Below are 19,694 nucleotides of genomic sequence, written 5' to 3'. Positions count from 1 at the left end.
AACTTACCTTTCGCCCCAAATGATCACAGAATGGTGGTGGGAACGGTGGTGGGAAGCACAGACTGTTCTCCCACATGATCCGCACTGCTGCATGCATGCAGCACAGATCACAGGAGGCTGGCCTGGGACAATGTATCTCAGCCTCCAGATATCCCACAATGCACCATGCAATGAGCACAGAAAACTAGGGAAACCTCCATGCGATGAGCACTCTAGGCGCTCGTCTCTGTGTCTGCTTGGGCTGCAAGCAGCCCAAGAGGCCACATGACCTCAGAACCGGAGTTAAGGGCACAATCACACCCTTAACCTCAGTAAAAGGCTGGGGTTCAAAGCTGGGTCAGGCAGGCAGGCAGCAACGGGATCTGCACAGATCCCGGTGCTGCACACAAGCAGCCTAACCCAGGCTGGGCTGCCCTAGTCTGAGTTAGGCTGCTTGTGAGACTTCATAGTTCAAATCTTAGTTTAATCTGGGTTACCAATGTTAATGTGATTGTGTGAACCCACACCAAGGTGGCTTATGGCCCAAGAAGAATCTGAGATTTCTACCCTAGTGTAGGTTCACATGTTCACAAGATAAAAAGCTTGGGTGAAAAAATAATCCTTTAAGGATCTTTCAAAAGAGATGGGGAGGCTCTTATTTCTTTTTTAAAGAGATGGGGAGGCTCTCTGGGATGCAGTGAGCGCATCCCAGAATCTCAGGGCAGCACAGAGAAGGCCTGTCCCCATGTAGCTACCATATGAGCCAGTGGCAACTGCAGACCCACCTCTCTGAGTGATCTCAATGGGTGATGGGGCTCATGGCGAAGAAGATATTATCTTAAATACTCGGAGTCTAAGCTGTTTAGGTATTTATAGGTTATAACCAGTATCTGGTATTTTGCCTAGAAACCTATTGGTAGGCAGTGTAGTTCTTTTAGTATAGGAGTATACAGACGACATACAAAGGCAGCCCACACAGAGTGCACTGCAGTAGTCAAGTATGGAGGTTACCAGCACCTATACTACAGTCTGAGGTTGTTTATCTCAAGAAACTCATACAGCTGGCATATTAACCAAAGCTGATAGAAAGCACCTCTGGCCACTGCTTCAACCTAGGACACCAGGAAGAGGTTTGGGTCCGGAAGCACTCCCAGATTGCGTACCTGTTTCTTCTGGAGACGTGTGACCCCATCCAGAACTAGCAGATCAAAATAGTTCCCAGACTTCTAACACCGCTCTGTAAGTAAAGGTCAAGTTGTGCCGTCAAGTCGGTGTAGACTTCTGGCGACCACAGAGCCATGTGGTTTTCTTTGGTAGAATACAAGAAGGGTTTACTGTTGCCATCTCCTGCGCAGTCTGATATGATGCCTTCCAGCATCTTCTTATATCGCTGCTGCACGATATAGGTGTTTCCCATAGTCTGGGAAACATACCAGCGGGGATTAGAACCAGCAACCCCTTTCTTCCTAGGCAAGTTACTTCCCCACTGTCCCATTCCCCTCTGCACTCCATCTTATTTGGATTCAGTCTCAGTTTGTTATCCCTCATCCAGCCCATCACTGCCTTCATTTATTTTTATTAGAAAATGGTTTAGAAAACTGATAGAATCCGAACTAGTATAAGCTCTGCAAACCAAGAATGCAAACATCTACAGTGATTTAGGATTCCTGGGATTTGCTGTGTTCCATTAGGGTTAAGCCCTCTTTGTCCCAGCTGATCACCGACCCAATCATTTTTCCTCTAGGAAAGTCTCACAATTCAGTGAGAAATCAATGTCTTTCCCCCTAGTCATTCTTATAAAAACACTCCCCAATGATTAAACAAAGATACAGTGACATGCACTTAAATCCCTCCACTGAAATGCTATGGTCTCTTCTCCTGGAGTAAATGGGTGACATTATTCATGAGAATAAGTAAGCAGGGATGAACTGTAGAGGTATTAAACCTGTATGTATGTATGTATGTATGTATGTATGTATGTATGTATGTATCAGTGTTTAAGCCTCCCTTTAAACTCTCAGAGTGGCTAACAAAAATAATAAGCAAATAAATACAGTAATATAATTAATAATTAATATGAAGCAATTAAACAAAACACACCAACCCCATGGTGAGAGTTTCATGAATGAAATTTTATGAGGTTGTGTTAGGTCACCTCCAACAGTGATCTCAATATGGGTCTTCTTTGAATATCTCTGGCAAGCCTATATGAGGAAGGCAAGCACCAGAGGATTGGGGATATAAGCAGGCATTTTAAAACCTCAATAATTTTATGGAATAACATTTTCTTTAATGTTATAATTAGCAGCAGCACATCCACTAGAGATGTGCACAAATCAGATTTTTCTATTCATTTTGAGCTTGAATTGAATCGAACAGGAAAATATTCAAATCTGTTCATCGGAACACCAGCCATTGCCAGCTGTTTCGATGAATCAACTTGAATCGATTTGAGTGATTTGGCCATAGGGAACGATGGGGAACTCGAATCACCTCATTGTTCCCCATGGGACATTGTTCTAGGGACACCAAAGTGGGCTGGGTGGTAGGGCATGATGGGTGCCACGTACCACCCAATCCACAAAAGACATGGGCAAACGGGCAATTTTTAAAAGGTTTTTTTTAACCTTTCTCAAAACTTGCACATTTCTTTTGTGGGTTGGTGGTAGGTAGCACCCATGACTCCATACCATCCAGCCCAATTTGGTCCCTAGGACCTACCCATGGGAAACAATGGGGTGTTTTCTGTTGTTCCCTATGGCTGAAACAATCAGAGTGTACAAATTTTGCAACCCAGCTTTGGGGGGGGGGGGAGTAGAACAGAAGTGCAAAGTCCCTCCCAACACAAAACACCACAGTCCAAAAATGGTCAAAAAATAATCACTGACCCAGAATCCACTGCCAGCTACAGTGCCTGCGCTGCAGTAACATCATTGGCACAAATTGTGCTCTCTCACACAATTATGACTTTTTACTTCAGCATTGCAACAGCTGCCAGAGCAGCACCTTCAGCAGCAAGCACAGCCATAAGCTCAACTAGAACAACACCTTCAGGTTGTTCAACACCACAACTCAAGGAAGACAGGCAAGCACCTAAGCCTTTGTCAATCTGAGATCCAGCAAAATCAGATAGCAGCAACAGCACAGCATATTAAACTCAGTGCTGAGAAAAGAAAACCACAAAATAATATCTTCCTTGATTCCTTCCTTCCACCTCTCCTGATGTATCCTCTTCAAGGGCACTCTAAGGGCTCTCTCTGCCTCCTCTCCCCATTTTGAAATTCCTTCTTTTTTTGTTCCCCCCTCCATTCAGCCAATGGGGGCACAGTTTCCCATGACAACATTTGATTTGTATGATAAGAAGCCAACCAAGAAGCAAAGAGATCTCAAACTATCAGAAGCCAGTGCCATAAAACCCAATCAGCAAGGGGCTGAAAGCCTGTCAGAATAGTGCTCAAATCATTCAAATTGATTCGATCTCAAATCAAGGTTGATTTTATCTGAACTCCAATCAAGCCTTTTCTTCTAAGGGTGATTTGATTCAACCTTGAATCACTTGAATTGGCCCAATCCAAGCTCAAATCAATCAAATCTATTTGCACATCTCTAGAAACACCTATATCGGGCAGCAGAGATATAGGAAGGTGCTGAAAGGCATCATCGCACACTGCGCGGTAGGGGTGTGCACGGAACCGCGGAGCTGCAGTCCGGCACTGGGGTGGGGGCTTCCATTAAGGGCGGGTGGGGGCTTTACTTACCCCTCCCGCGCTTTCCACACACTGCCGCCGTAATTATTGAAGAAATTGCTCCTCCGATGGCTGTTCCTATTTTAAAAAATGGCTGCCCCCTTGAAGCCCTGGCCCCCTGCTGCTGCCTTGAAGCGCCCTCCCACCCCCTTAAATCTCGCCCCGGGCCCTTAAATCATGCCCCGATAACATTAAGAGGCGGGCGGCGGGGAGATGTCCTCCCGCCCCCTTCCCTGCTAGGCTGCAAAAGCTGCGCACGCGCAGAAGCCTTCCTAAAGTCTTTTGCAGCCTAGCAGGGAAGGGGGCGGGAGGACATCTCCCCGCCGCCCGCCTCTTAATGTTATCGGGGCATGATTTAAGGGCCCGGGGCGAGATTTAAGGGGGTGGGAGGGCGCTTCAAGGCAGCAGCAGGGGGCCAGGGCTTCAAGGGGGCAGCCATTTTTTTAAAATAGGAACAGCCATCGGAGGAGCAATTTCTTCAATAATTACGGCGGCAGTGTGTGGAAAGCGCGGGAGGGGTAAGTAAAGCCCCCCCCCGCCCTTAATGGAAGCCCCCAAACTCCCCACCCGAACCAAAACCACCCAGTGACCGGACCGGTCTGGAGGCCTTTAGAATGGCCTCCGAACCGGTCTGTGCACATTCCTACTGCGCGGGAGGAGGCAATGGTAAACCCCTCCTGTATTCTACCAAAGAAAAACCACAGGGCTCTGTGGGCGCCAGGAGTCAACACCAACTCGAGTGCACAAGTTTACCTTTAACATCCACCACATCCTAGACTGCTTGAGGTCATTCACACAATCAAAAATTGTGTTCTACCCAGGTTTGAGAGCTGTGTGTGCTCCCAATTTTCAGTTGTGTGGAAGCAAGATAGTAGGAAAACCTGGGTAGAAGTGATTGTGTAGAAGCAAGGTCAACCTGGGTAGCTTTTCCTCTTACCTTGCTTCCACACAATCAATTCTACCCAGGTTTTCCTCCTCCTATCTTGCTTCCATACAACTGAAAATTGGGAGCACATACAGTACAGCTCTCAAATGCAGATAGGACACAGTACCAGATGAAAAATCATTGTCTAGGTTTTTCAGTCTATTAACAAGCTGCCTCTTTAAAGTATTCACATAGAGGCTGTTCTCACAAGCAGCCAAGACCAGGCTAGGGCAGCTAAGCCCAGGCTTGGATGCCCATGGGAACCGCTGGGAGCCAACTGGCTCCCTGTGGCACCTTCGTAGCAAACCTGGCTAAGGAGTCAGGCTTTTAAATGAAGTTAAGGGAGTGAGCAGTCCCTCTTTAACCTCATTTATCTGACCGTGTGTCAGCACCAGCTGCTTTCATCCAGCGCTGAAGCACTGACCCACCCATCGCAGGGGAGATCCCCACAATGCGCAGTATGGATTTGTTTGTGCACAGTGCATTGGGGGATTTCCAGGGGCCTGGACGATGTGTCCTAACCCCCACACCATCGTGCTGCCCATGGCAGCCACGGACCATCTTGGTGAGCGATCCGCACACCCGGACTTCCCACCTGGATGATCTATGGGGAAGGCTAGGTTCTCCTGCCTTCCCTGCCACTTGCCCTCAAGGCCTCTCACGTGATCATCATCATCATCATCATCATCATCATCATCATCATCATTTCGATTTCTATACTGCCCTTCCAAAAATGGCTCAGGGAGGTTTACATAGAGAAAGGGCTCATAGAAAATCATGAGAAAGGGCTCATAGTCTAATGATGATTTGAATTTGCAGAAGGGAATCAATTCAGTCATGACTTGCCATGCATAAGTCAGAACTTTGAGTCCCACTTATCACCCAGTATTCTTGAGTAGAACCTTTCTGATGGTAACTCCATTTTTGTTGTTTGTCGCAGAAACACAGGTGTCCAAGGAGCTCTTGAACACACCAACCCTCTGATCCCCAGGAAATGGAGTCATGTGGTTTAATTTTGCCTCTGACAATTGACCAAGAACAATCTGTCAGCTTCTGCTCTACACCAAATCATACAAAAGAGGTGGAAGCAGGAGTGTTAAGGCTTGTTGTGGAAAGCTTAGAGAACACCAGTCAAAGACTCCTCAAACTTTTACAAGATCTAATAGTTGTCTGTGGTCACCTTCCTCAGAGGGAATTGTGCTACCTCTCTAGAAGGATTTTAACAGAATTACAAAAGCTGCACGTAACTAAAGTCATATCTTGATCCACCTGACACATTTGGACCCCCTGCTGCTGTACATACAGCTAAGCCTTTTATTCCTGCTGTTCTGGTTGCACATCTATTTTGTTCAAAATAAAATACTCTATTGATCAGTCCAGGAAAGAGATGGAGCAGTAAAAGTTTGTAAACAGTTTTGTTGTGGAATTTTGCATTTTGTTGAAAGCAAAAAAGGAGTCTGCCACTAAAAACAAGGAACCAAAGATGTAATACTTGGATACACCAAACTTTGAAGATGAGTGTTAATGGCCCATCAATCAAGCAGCAAGGAAATGTGGACGTGCCAGTCACAAGGTGTTATATGTCTAATGCAATGACACTACCATCCCAATGGGGGGTTATTTGAGTACATACGTGTTGCAGAATGATTCATTGAGACTGTTCTCACATGCAGCCTAGCTGGGCTAGGGATGCCCAGCCTGGGTTAGACTGCATGTGAGAACCGCCAGGATCAGGCCACGATGCACTGTGGGATTCCCAGAGGTCAGGACATGTCATCCCAGTCTTCGGAGCTCCGTGCTGCCTAGCACAGCGCAGGATTGTATGGGAGTGCAATTTGCGTTCCCAGGAACAATATATGGATTGACTGGGGGGGAGGGGCAGGTAAGCTCCATTCAACCTCAATTGAGCCAGCGTGGTGTAGTGGTTAAAGTGCTGGACTAGGACTGGGGAGACCCGAGTTCAAATCCCCATTCAGCCATGAAACTAGCTGGGTGACTCTGGGCCAGTCACTTCTCTCTCAGCCTAACCACAGGGTTGTTGTGAAAGAGAAACTCAAGTATGTAGTACACCACTCTGGGCTCCTTGGAGGAAGAGTGGGATATAAATGTAAAAACAACAACAACCTTTCCCCTGCCCGCCCACCCGTTCCTCTGCCCATCCGGTCATATGGATACTTCTCTTGTTTTATAAGGAATTAATCTAGAGGCTTAAATTTAGTTGCAGAAATAACATTTTAATCATTTGTTATTCCTTAACACTAGTTAACAAGGTAACAGTCACTTCTGTAAAAGAGGGAGAGCAAAACCAACTGACCTGATAAAACAACCAATCACCAGAACTGAAGACTGACTCCACCCCAAAGACCAAACATAGATACATTGTAGCGGATTAAAGCCTTTGTCTCAGAGCAAGCTCACACGAGGGAAAGAAATTCTGAATCATCCCTGCTGAGATTTCTGGCTAGGCTTCTCCTAAAACTATTCTGTAAGTTGTCATTTAGTTTATTACAGTCACAGACCAGATTAACAATTGATAACAATTAATAACATTAATAACAAAATTCAAGAAAATTCAAAATTTAAAAATTACAAACTGTTCAAATTACTAATACAGTCTTTACAGAGCTTTGACTCCACCAAAAAAAAACTTTGCCACATTATCTGAAATTACAGATTTGAAATTTGACAGCATAATTTCCAAATAAAATTGGTCTGTGTGACCAGGATAAATTGTTAAAATGGGTGCAATAAATTTGGTGCAAAAATTATAATTTTTTTTATAAAACTGGCAATAAAGAATAACATGGGTGATAGACTCTATATCCCCTGAGCCACAAGGGCAACAGTGCTGATCGTAAGGAAGTAGTTTATATTTACCATCAAGTATTGCCAAGGGAGAGCATTCAGGGTCAGAAATCTCCTAAATTTTGGTACCAAAATCTGGTCTAAATATTCAGCCGGTTTATAGTTAAAAATTTGAAAACCTAAATATATTCCCTTGGGCAGCCATGCAGACTCCTCCTGCAAATCTCTATCTCGGAGCCGTTGCTTCACAAAGCAAAGCGCCTGCTCAAATCCTCACCCAGTAAGAGCTTCTTGAGACGTGCCCAAGTGCTGCAATTTTAATTTCAGAGCTGATTTCCATTTGGAAACGAAACTGTCTAATAACACTAAAGGGGCAAGACCAGCTGGAAAGAAGACCAGGCTCAACCAAAATTTAATTATGCAAAACCATGCTTTCGCTTTCAGAGTGGTGACCCCTGCTTCCCTACAAAGGATGGCATTTTCTGTACTCCTGGGTACTTGAAAAATAGCCCTCAGGAATTTAGTTTGTAGTGTTTCAAGCTGAGAGAAATTTTCCAGAGGACTGATCTGCGCCCCATAAAGAATTTGGGGATATATCTTGGCCTTCAAATTCTTTAATTATCGGTATGTTCAAAAGGCTGCCACCAAGTGCTCGAAAATTTGCAGAGAACTGGACCAGTGGATTGGGTGCTTTAATCCAAGGTCCATCTATCTCTAGGTATTGGGCAACAATATCTCTAGGTATACAGCAACAACAAAAAACCACCTTCAATGTATATACCTATATGGGATGAGAAAAACTGGTAGTTGCTGAACGTTTGAGGACATGCTTGCACTCAGAGGCGTAACTACCATTAAGCAAGGGGAGGCGGCTGTCTGGGGGCCTCCACGCCTCGAGGGGCCCCCAGAGGCAAGTCACATGAGGCGAGTCACATGACTATATATTGTGAAGTGTGTATGTGTGCATCAGCGAGGGGCCCATTTAAAATTTTGTCTCTGGGCCCACTCCAGTCTTGTTATGCCTCTGCTTGTACTAGAGTAAACCTTCTACATCCCCCACTTTTCCTGAGTTAAAAGCCGACTCAGAGAGGCTTGTAAAAAGAAAAGAACTAAAAAAATCCAGTTGTATTCAATTACTACAGACTGCTTCCATCTGAGGCTTCTAGCTTTCTTAGATACAGTTAAGCATCTCAGTAGGATTTTAAAAATAGGTTGTCTTAATGTGCGTTTAAATGTTTATTTAAACACTTAAATACAGCCCATTTCATTCATTCATTCAACAGCTTTGAAAATGTTGGTTATAAAGTGATATATACATATTCGCTTCATCAAGGACAATAACTGCAACATAGAACAAGACATACAAACACTCCAGGAAAGGTGGTCACAATACTGTAAAGACAAAACCAATTTTTAACAAATTGTTTTTGAACTGTTTTGATGTTGTTGTTTTAATTTCTATGTTGTTGTAAACTGCCCAGAAATATGAGTATATTAAAATTTCTAACCCCAAGGTAAGGTGCTGGCACTTACACTGAAAACTGCCCTGGAGGAGCGCAAACACTTTCTGAAGCTCTCCCATGCTCGGGAAGTGCTCTGTTAGGGCAAAAACATGTCCTTGACCTCCTGGAGTGTGGGGCAAGCTCTAGACAGTATTTGCACTCTTCCATAAAAGCACCCATGCTTTGGGGAGAGCTCACAGTATCGCAGGGGCTAGTGCTGTGTGCTAACAGATATTGGAGAATGGATGGATGCCAGTTCTCTGGATGCCGGCCAAGATTTCTGTTTTGTATACTGCCCTGATATCCTTTGATGAAAGGTCGTCAGGAGAGGTGTTAAATAAATAAATATTCTCACTGGAGTTCTCTTGCACTCCACTTGTGCCACCCTGTGATCTGGAATGTAGAAATGTGCCTGTAGAAACTGGTGGGTGGCCTTTCTCTGTTTAATGGCAGGAAGGATGTCCTATTATGAATATTTATATAACACTTTTTGACAAAAGTTCTCAAAGCGGTTTATGTAGAAAAACAATAATAACTAAAGATAGCTCTCCGTCCTCAAAGGGCTCACAATCTTTTTTTTTTTAGAACACATTTTATTTTTTAGCTATTTGAATTTTATTCTTTTCTTGTTCCAAGCCATTTACAGAGGCATACATGGTTGTTCCTCCTCAAAACAATGATCTGAAGTAGATTAACTAAGCAAAAGTGTTGGCTAAGAGCATGCAGTGAGTTTCATGGCTGAGTGGTGATCTGAACCCAGGTCTCCCTGGTCTGAGTTTGACACTTGTAATTTGACACCTCTTTTGCTTTATGGCTTTTTTGCTAAGACTATATTGTTTTCTCAGATGTGCTCTCTGGATATTTATTTTATTAAAAACCACACACAAGATGCCCCCCCCCTTCATTTTAGTATGAATCGTGTTGCTTTAGGCATCCAGGAAACCTTGATGTTACAAAACTAGTAAGAAAACTTTATTAGGCAAGAAGCAAAAACTGTTCTGAACTAGGGATGTGCACAAATCATTTTTTAAATTCAATTTGTGACCAAAACAAATCACCGCTGATTTGTTTTGTATCCAAATCTACCCCCTCCAAATCACCCCAGATTCAATTTATATTTGCTTTGCTTTGCTTTGGATTTGGAATGATTTGGACCACTTAACAAGGTCCTAGGGGCAAAAAATTGGGGTGGTGGGTAGGTCCCCATGGGTGACACCTACCATTCAAAATTCAAGGCAGTGGAACACTTGGTTGATTTTTAATGCATTTTTAAAATGTTTTTATTGTTTTTGAACGTTTCTGCCATAGGAAACAATGAGGATTCAAAGTTGCCATATCCTAACCCTAAAATGGACCCCCAGCTTTCTTTTTTCTTTTTTTTTTAAAAAGCTAAGATTTAGCCCTTGTAGAAGTGGGATCATGGAGCAAAATGTGCAGTCATTATTTTTCAAGTGTTTGGATTCTTTGGTGCATAATAACGTTTCTTCATAATGAATCCCTATGATTCATTGCACACCTTCATTTCTTCTGTTCATTTTGTGTCACTGGACAGTGCCAACCGTCAACTGCCATGTGCCAACTACAACCTGCCCCCCACAAGGCAGTGGGGTACTCATTTTAAATTTTAGGAATATTGAAATGTTTAGATTATTTGGTGTCTAATAACTTTTCCTCAGAATGCATCCCTATGAGGATTCATTATACGCCTTCATTTCTTCAGTTCATTTTGACTATCATTGGACAGTACCAACTGTCAACTGCCATGTGTCAACTACACCCCCCGCCCCACACACACACACTGGGGTACTCAATTTATTTTTAAGGTATTTTTTGAAGTGTTTAGAGTCTTTGGTGTCTTCATTACACACCTTCATTTCTTCTGTTTATTTTGACCCCATTGCTTTGCAGGTGGGGGTGGGGAATTAGTGGCATCCCATGTGCCAACTACCCCACAACCCACAAGCCATTGGTTACTCTGTTTATATTTTAGGAATTTTTGAGGTGTTTAGACTATTTGGTGTGTAATGAATCCTCATAGGGATTAATTATGAGGAAAGATTATTAGACATCAAAGAGCCTAGACACATGAAAAAATCCTAGAACATAAACAGAGTAGTACGCTACTGCCTTGCGGGTGGGAGTGGGGTGTAGTTGGCACATGGCAGTTGACAGTTGGCACTGTTGAAAAGGCAGTCAAAATGAATAAAAGAAATGAAGGTGTGTAATGAATTCTCATAGGGATTCATTGAGGGAAAGTTTTTATACACCAAAGAATCCAAACACTTGAAAAATAGTGGCCACACATTTTGCTCCATAACTCCACTTCTACAAGGGCTAGCTTTTAAAAAAAAATGAAAACTGGGAATCTGGGGGAATTAATAGGAGGGATCTGAATCTCGAATCGATTCAAATCGAATCAGGCATGATTCGATTTGTATCCGAATCTAGCCAATGGACCACAGGGGTGATTTGTTTTGTTTCCAAATCACCCGAATCAGCTAGATTCGGGTACAAATTGATTTGTACCTGAATCAGTTTGCACATCCGTTTTCTGAACTTTCCCCAAGAAATACTGAACTCTTTCCCTATCTCCCTGAAAACAATTGGGACCTTGCTGAGATAACTACAGGGTCACTTTTTTATTTTCTAAGCCAGATTCTTACTTTGCACATCTTTGTAGCAATTATTTCAGAGCAAAAGCTTTTGGCATCCATATAAAGTTAATTGTATTCAACTATCAGGATCCACTGTGTAAGCTTGTCTTGTCTCGCTTGCATTGGTGCTTAACATTTAATTAGTTAAGAACTTTGTTCACTGAAGCATTCGTCAATGAAAAGGAAAACATGCTGAATAAAGATCTACGATGGACTTTTAGGTTTAGAGTTCTGATTTTACTTGCATAGTACTGATGGTCAAAGCTACCTTCTGACTGGTTTCTTCTCTTTTGTCTTGAATACTCGACAAAACATTGTATTTGAACTTTGGAAATGAAAGCATTTATTTTAAAATTTTGGTTTGCAATATGAAAATGTGAACTCGCTAAGTTATCCCTAGAGCTATAGTAACTAATTAGGAATAGCACTTACAACACTTTTTTTTAAAAAAAATCATGATTGTATTTATTACCCTCTTTGCTAAGAGTGAAACATTTATTATTAACTAAGTTGTCCAACTGAAAACCTTATATATTGGCTACTACTAGGGATATGCATTTATTTTGGAATAAATGAACTGAATTAGACCCATATGGTTCACTTTCCATTTGTTCTGAAATAAATCCTGTTCACTTGAACAGAGATTAAAAATGGCACAGCTATACCCCAATTCAGAGAGCTAATCAGATTCTCAGTATTGGCTGGAAGAGAAGTGGAACACAGGAAGTTGCCTTACACTGAATTAGACCATTGGTTCATCTAACTCACTATTGTCTACACTGACTGGCAGTGGCTTCTCTGAGGTTTCACGCAGGAGCTTTTACTGTATCTGCCTTACCTGGAGATGCCAGGGACTGAACTTCGGTATGCAAAGCAGATATTCTACCACTGAGCTATGGCGCCATCCCTGAAAGATTTCTCATCCAGGCACTGACCACACCAAGACCGGCTTAGTTTCAGCAAGTTGGCTGTATTGTATGCCCTTATACCATGCTCTGGGACCCAAGAGGAAAGGAAGGGAGAAGCAAGACCAAATGCCTAGAGAGCTACTTCAGACAAACCCAGGGGCTACCAGTAATTCCCAAGCTACCTAATGCCCACCACTGCAATAAAGGATTCCTAATACTTTGGTTCCATTTCAGAAACAAGACCGGGTAATTCAGAAGTCCACCATCAGGGCACAAATTTAGATGAAGAGAATTACAGATGTATCTCCACTCTAAAATCTTATTCTCCTTTTCCGTGTTCTACTCAGTATATCAGCATATTGCAAAAACATGCCTCCCATGACACATTCTTTTAAATATTAAGAATTCTTCTCTGAGAAAGGATAGAACCCCAAGTTGAAAGTATTTTATATGGATTTATAAAGGGATATGCAAATGCAAGGATAAGGCCATACAGATATGGGCTGGCTTAGTTCTCAGTGGTTCCCAATTAATGCTACAGAATAACATAAAGGTCCCCATGAGAAGTTGGAGATTGACTATCATGTTATTTGCTACTTTACAATTAATGCATTAACTCTCCCTGATCTTCATTCAAGGGAGGTTTACATGGTTAGATTACATGGCATTTATTCCATGAAAAGTCTACTGGTTGCAGATTCCATTCTCATTGATGGCTCCCCAATCACGTATGATGAAAAGACTCAAACTGGGATAAATGACATGATACAAGTTAAACCCTTAAGCTATTGCATGATAGTTCAGATAACTGCCTGCCCTTTTGAAGCTGCCTTTAGATTAGATATTTGTTTCAGAAAATCTCTGCACTGTTTCTGGGTCCAGAGCAAACATACATGGACCCAACAAGTATCTCTGGCCACACATGCATTGTGTGGGGGCACCCTTTGCATCAGAAGTGGTGTAAAGAAAATTGCCGGTGTGGCAGTTGCTTAGCAATCTTTTGGAAATGTAGGTGAAATCTGCTAATTAGTCTGGGAAAGAGTGTGGCCTTTGATATGTTGCTTAGCAACCAGCAGCACCAGGGATATGGAAACAGGGAAAGTTTCGTTCAGGAGGATAGAGAGCTTGAGTCAGTTTGAGTCAAGACATTAAACAAAAACGTGGCCTCCTTGGAGAATGTATTTACAAAACCTTTTGAAGCTTTGCTGATGCAAGAATTTCTATAGGAAATAACATTAGTGTTCATCCTCTGAATGACAGCACCTTTCCCTCTGTAGAAGCAAATTAATTGCTTTGTAAGTTCCTCTTAATTTTGTTTCAGAATCTGGGACAACACTAATTATCATGTGAATAATCAGTTGAAGACCCATAGATTACATTAGTAATTTGCATTGCTTTTTTAAAAAATAAAGCAAATCTCTTGATCCCTCCGTTCTAAATCTGACTGTAAGAAGTGTATGTGTGTGAGAAAGATACCTGAATTTTGTAGCGTTGCATCTCCACTAGAGTGCCAGCTTTGGGTGGCAACAGATTGCTGTGGATTAGCTCACTGCGAATAAATGAGACCACCTGCCCAAGTGGAATTTATAACATAAGCAATGGACAGACGTTTAATGAAAGATGTTTAAAGGCACAATGGCATTGTTATGCCCTCTGATGATGCTAGCAGGAATTGTACCTTTAAGCTGATTTACAGTCTTGACAAGCTGCTGCTAGTTACCAAAAGAGATTGCTGGGCATTTGGAGATCAGTCATCAAATGTATATCTTTGCATATGGCTTAGCACAGAGACCCTGAGATTTTGTCACATACGGGCTTTGAATGAAATCCACAACCCCATTATTTTACTTCCTCCCCCATTTTAGCAAATCACAGCTCTTAGCTTTCAAAAATAGACACTAAGGGGCTGTCTCAGTCAACCCTGTAAAGCAAGGAAGTACATCTGAAGCGTAGCAGAGGGTCATTTGTTTATACGATCAGCAGGATCCTGTAGAAAAGTTTTTTATTGGGCTGGATCACTTCAGGCTGCTAGTGGGGAGGTCACTGGTTAGACTACTTTACATGATGATAGGAACCACCTGCGCTTAGAAAAACAGGATATCAGGGAGAAATCTAGACCGAACCATCTGTATTTATGCTACATTTCTGCATGCAGGGAGAGTTTTTCCATGAAGCAGGGGTGTAGATACCAGTGTTCAAAGCTGTCCAATGAACACAGGCCCTCAGGCCCCAAGGGGCCCTACCATCTGCCCTTTGTACCCTCCCCCTCCAACCAGCGCAGCTTGCCTCTGTGGCTTGCCCCGTGCCCTGCCGCCCCTCACCCCCACCATCTGCCTTCTGCCCTGCCACTCCTTACTGCCACGGCTCTTTGCCCTGCTGCTCGGTAGCTGGTCTGCGCAGTGGTGGTGGAGAGGTATTCCGTGGCTTCTTTCCTTGCTCAAATGAGGAGAAAAGCTATAGATCCCCTCAGCTCTGTGCAAGCCAGCTAAGCCATGAAGGCCTAATCTGGGTGCATGTGCACCTTCCATTTTATAGCCACTTGGGGCCGGACTGGGGGCACTGAGAGGGCGGTGGAATGTATATGGGGAGGGCGTCGGGTTTTGAGGAGAATGGGTACATAAGGGTGAGAGTATTCACTGCTGTCGAGTGTGGCGGGGCACAGGGGTGCCCCACGGGTGGGGCGAACCGGGAATATTCCCTGTTGCCCTGTGGGCCAGTCCGAGCCTGTAGCCATTTTTGTAAGGGATTCTACGGCTTCTCTCTTCGTCATGCAAGGAGAGAAGCCATGGAACCCACCTCCAGCGCTGTGCAAACCAGCTTCTGAGCAGTGGGGGCAAGGAGCTGTGAGGCAGGAGGAGCTTCGGCAGTGGCAGCAGCAGCAGGTTAAAAATAAAAAACAAAGTGAAAATTTTCTGTGGTGCCAGAGGCGCCCCCCCCCCACACACACACTAAAGGACCACAATATTCATTTATGGAAAACAGCTCCCTCACTGACCTTGCTATGCCCCCGCCATGAAGAGCACCATTCCACCCCCTGTGGAACAGTCCAGGAAACAGTTTAACACTTGGATTTTTCAAATTGTATAAACTGATCTTGAGACAAAATGTAAGACAGACACTAACTGGCAGTGTTCATTGCTGTTTTCAGCCTAAGGGCAAGTGTGTGTCCCTCCCAGGTGGTCCATGCATACTACTGCCTGTGTGAATGATATGAGGACCATCTGTAAGCTACTCCAGTCATGGTTTGCAGCTGGTAGCAGCTGGTAACTGGCAGGTTCCTTTTGGTAAAACCTGCCAGTTCTGGTACCATTTTTAGATTTTGATTACCATTTATGTCCTACAGTAAAAGCCCAGTCTTTGACTAACACATTTTATGCAGGCCGTGTGCAGATTAGTATGGTTATTTGAGTTCAGTGAAATATAATTAGTGTTCCATTCCTCAGCATACTCACCAGGAAATAAGTCTAACTGAACTGAATGGGATTTATTTCCAACACACCCATGTTTAGTACTGGGGCGGGGGGTAAATATGGGTTCCTCCTTATGACTTTCAGAAAACCCTTTGAACACTGACAACTCTGAGAAATAGATAATGTTATTTTCATGGATGAAAGAAAGAAAGAAAGGAAGGAAGGAAGGAAGGAAGGAAGGAAGGAAGGAAGGAAGGAAGGAATGGAAGAATGCAGAAGGTGGGAGAAGTTGGAGGTGGTGATGGGTAAATGCGGGGGCAGTCTGAGACATTTGTTGTCTGTGGCAAATGACGATATGACACACATACCCTCATCCAAAGGTGAGTGCTCAGCAGTTTCAGGCCATGCTGCGGAGTCATGGACATTCCGAGCTCACATTTGGTGGTGGTGGTGGTGAGGAGTGAGGAATTCTCTTGGCGTGGTGGGGCAGCCTTCCTGGTTCCTCCAGTGGGATCTGACCCCGAGTTGCTGGGAAGCAGCAGTGGACAACAGGAGCGCTGCTGCCATTCTGGGGATGGGCACTGCAGCACTGTTGCAGAGAACAGCATGGTGATGGGCGGCTGGTGAGCTGGCCAGCAGGGGAGGCGAGTGAGGCAGCCTCTCTGCAGGGTGAGGCAGCTCTGGAGGCAGGGAGGTGTGTGGGTTCTTCAGAGCAGTCCACTCTGCCTCCTCGTGCTCGCACCTGAGGTGACTGCTTCACCCTGCCTCATGAAAGAGCTGCCTCTGAGTAAATGAAACTGAGAATGGAGCTTTGGGCACTATTGGGACAGGAAGCAGCTGCCCTTGTCACTAGAGATCCACCCAAAATAAGTTGGGAACAGCTGGATTAACCAATGATGTTAAAAACTAAAAAATGTTAAAACAAAACAAACCAACAACCAAAAACCTTTGGAACAAAGGAAGCTGCCTAATACTGAGTCTGGTCATTGGTCCACCTAGTTCAGTATTGTCTACATGACTGACTCTCCAAGGTTTCAGGCAGGGGTCTTTCCCAGTCTTGCCTGGAGATGCTGCCTGGGATTGAACCTGGGACCAGACAGTGCAGTGGTGCTCTTACCCCTTACCCCTTGGGGGGCTTCAAATGTCCAGGGGGACCTCCTGCCACCAGCCCGTGCCTGCCCCACCGCTACTCCACTGCGCCAAACTGCTGATCTTTTCTGTAATTTTAGCCACCATTTGCACAGCCAGGGTGTGGGGGGTGAGCCAATCAGGCCTCCCCCCATCATGGCAGTGGCGGCGGTGGTGGGTGACAGTGGGCAGAGCCTGTCCGTCCAGCCCAGCAGCGCTTGAGAACTGCAAGGCACTCTAGCATGCCTGCGCAGTTGGAATAGATCAACTCAAGCCCGTAACATTATGGGCATTCAGTGTTAACTAAATTAAGGGGCATTCAGTGTAGGGATGTGCCCGGAACCATTCTGGAGGTGCCGAGGGTGTTCCCTTAAGGGCAGGGGAGGGTGCACTTGACCCTTCAGCCGCATTTCCCCCACTGGCACTCCATTGTACTAAAGCCCCTCGGGGAGGAAGCATACCTCCCTGCTGCCCTGCCCTGTTGCTGTCCTCGGATGGAAGTGGCTGGAAGTACTGGGCGCACATGCACCCATCGCATGTGTGCACGCACCTGTATAGAAAACCAGTGTAATAAAACTGAAAAATCCAGATTAAAAATTATAAGGAGCAATAAAAACAATAAAAAGCAATAAAAAGGGAGGCGTGGGCAAGTGCAAGGTCTATCCAGAATCACCGGGAGTCAGATTAAAGCTAAAAGGGCTCACAGCCCATCATCCTGCGACGGATGCCGATCGCAGCCGCACAGTGCCTGGCGACGCTATATGGAATGGCAGGCTTGGAGTCAGAGAGTAGCAAGAAACTGTAGAAATGTCTTAGATGTCCCGGAAACTTGCTTAACAATGGGAGAATGAGAGAGGCATGAATGTCTCTATGGAACGAGCAGTATAGGAGGACATGCTCAGTAGTTTAGATCTTCCCTAAGCCACAGGGGCATAGTCGCTCTGCAAATGGGATCCTTCTATAACAGCCTTCTAGCACTGCTGAGGGGAGGCCATGGCAGCGAGGAAAACCCAAATCTCCAATCAATTCGAATTGAATCTGGGGAGATTCAATTCAAGTTCAAATTTGGCCAGGGGTGACTGGCAGTTTCATTTTGAGGTCATATCACTCGAATTGACCAGGTTCGAGTTGAATCAATTTGACCTCAAAATAATTCGCACATCCCTAAATAGGGGTGATTTCTCCAAATATCATATACCATTTTTAGTAGTATTACTTCATTAAGCAGCTCATCATTAGATAGTTGGTTTCACATTTCATTTCATTTCGGAGTTTCACTTCATGCAGGAGTGCATGCATTTCACTGCATGCACTTCATGCAAGAGTTTTTTTTTTTTTAAAGTCAGTGCAAGAATTCACATTGCTCTAGCAGGCAAGAATGCTTTTGTAAGCATGCCCCACCCACAAACTACACTGCTGTGCGTATACCCAGAAGAAGAAAATGGATGGATGGATGCATGCATGAGATAGAAGTTGAGCCAACCCTAACCCCTTACTTAGGACTGTAATTCTTGAGTTTGTCTTGTGGAAACTTTGAGGCTATTTCCACGATTGACAGAAAATGGGCTAAGGGAGCTTAGTCCATTTTCTGTAGATTGTGGGAACCACCGGGCTCGCAGGTGAGCCCGGTGCTCCAAAGGCAGCTAGCCCACCTAGAACACCCTCCCCTTAAATGAGGTTAATGGAGTGAGCAGGGGCGTATCTAGGATGCGGCAGGCAGGGCACATGTCCCAGGCACCACTTGAAGGGGGGCACCATTTCTTAATTTTTTTTTTTAAAGGCTGCTGAAAACAAAATGGCCACTGTGCATGCTCAAATGGCCTCTGTGAGGCCCTAGGCCATACCAGGCCTCACAGAGGCCATTTGAGCATGTGCAGTGGCCATTTTGTTTTCAGCTGCCTTTAAAAAAAAAAAAAATTTTTAATGGCCACCGTACATGTTTAAATGGTCCCTGTGAGGCCCTAGAGGTCAGCAGGGGGGAGGGGGAACCTCTGCAGACCCCCCACAGCCTTTAGGAAGACCCCTGAAGGGGCTACAGGTAATTTAAAAAAAATTAATATAATATGTCACTGTACACATATTCAGATATGTGACTTGTATGTGACCTTCAGACTTGTATTTTTCCGCTGATATTATGGTAAAGTTATCTGAAAGATGGGTGTCAGATGTTTGGATGGGGGCGCAATTTCAATGCTTGCCCTAGGCGCTATTTTCCCTAGATACGCCTCTGGGAGTGAGTGCTCCGTTAACCTCATTCCTTTGCTCGGTTGTTGCCGTGGCACACAGCGACACACGAGCAGACCCCCTGGCTTGGGGTGCAGACGAGCAGACCCTCTGGCTTGGCACTTGCGCAGGGCATTCTGGACCTTTCAGGGGCCACGTGGCTCCCGATCCTCACAGCTCCCACTGGCTCTGTTAGAAGAGCTTCTGTGTTTTCAAGGAAAACTGCAAGTAAAGTGCTTGAAAACAGAAGAGGTTGATCAAGCCAGGAGTTCAAGACTGTTGGTTTACTTTCCTTCTTCCCAAAGTGGACTGGATCAGTTGAACATTCGATTTTTTAAAGACAAAAGCGGGGAGTGGGAAAGAGATGTGTGAGAAATGTTAAAAGTTTCTGGTAATGAATCTCTTTTTTACCTT

This window comes from Hemicordylus capensis, chromosome 2, assembly GCF_027244095.1.
Source record: "Hemicordylus capensis ecotype Gifberg chromosome 2, rHemCap1.1.pri, whole genome shotgun sequence".
In the NCBI taxonomy this organism is placed as follows: Eukaryota; Metazoa; Chordata; class Lepidosauria; order Squamata; family Cordylidae; genus Hemicordylus; species Hemicordylus capensis.
The sequence above is the reverse complement of the archived record's forward strand: the minus strand, read 5'-3'. Positions refer to the sequence as shown.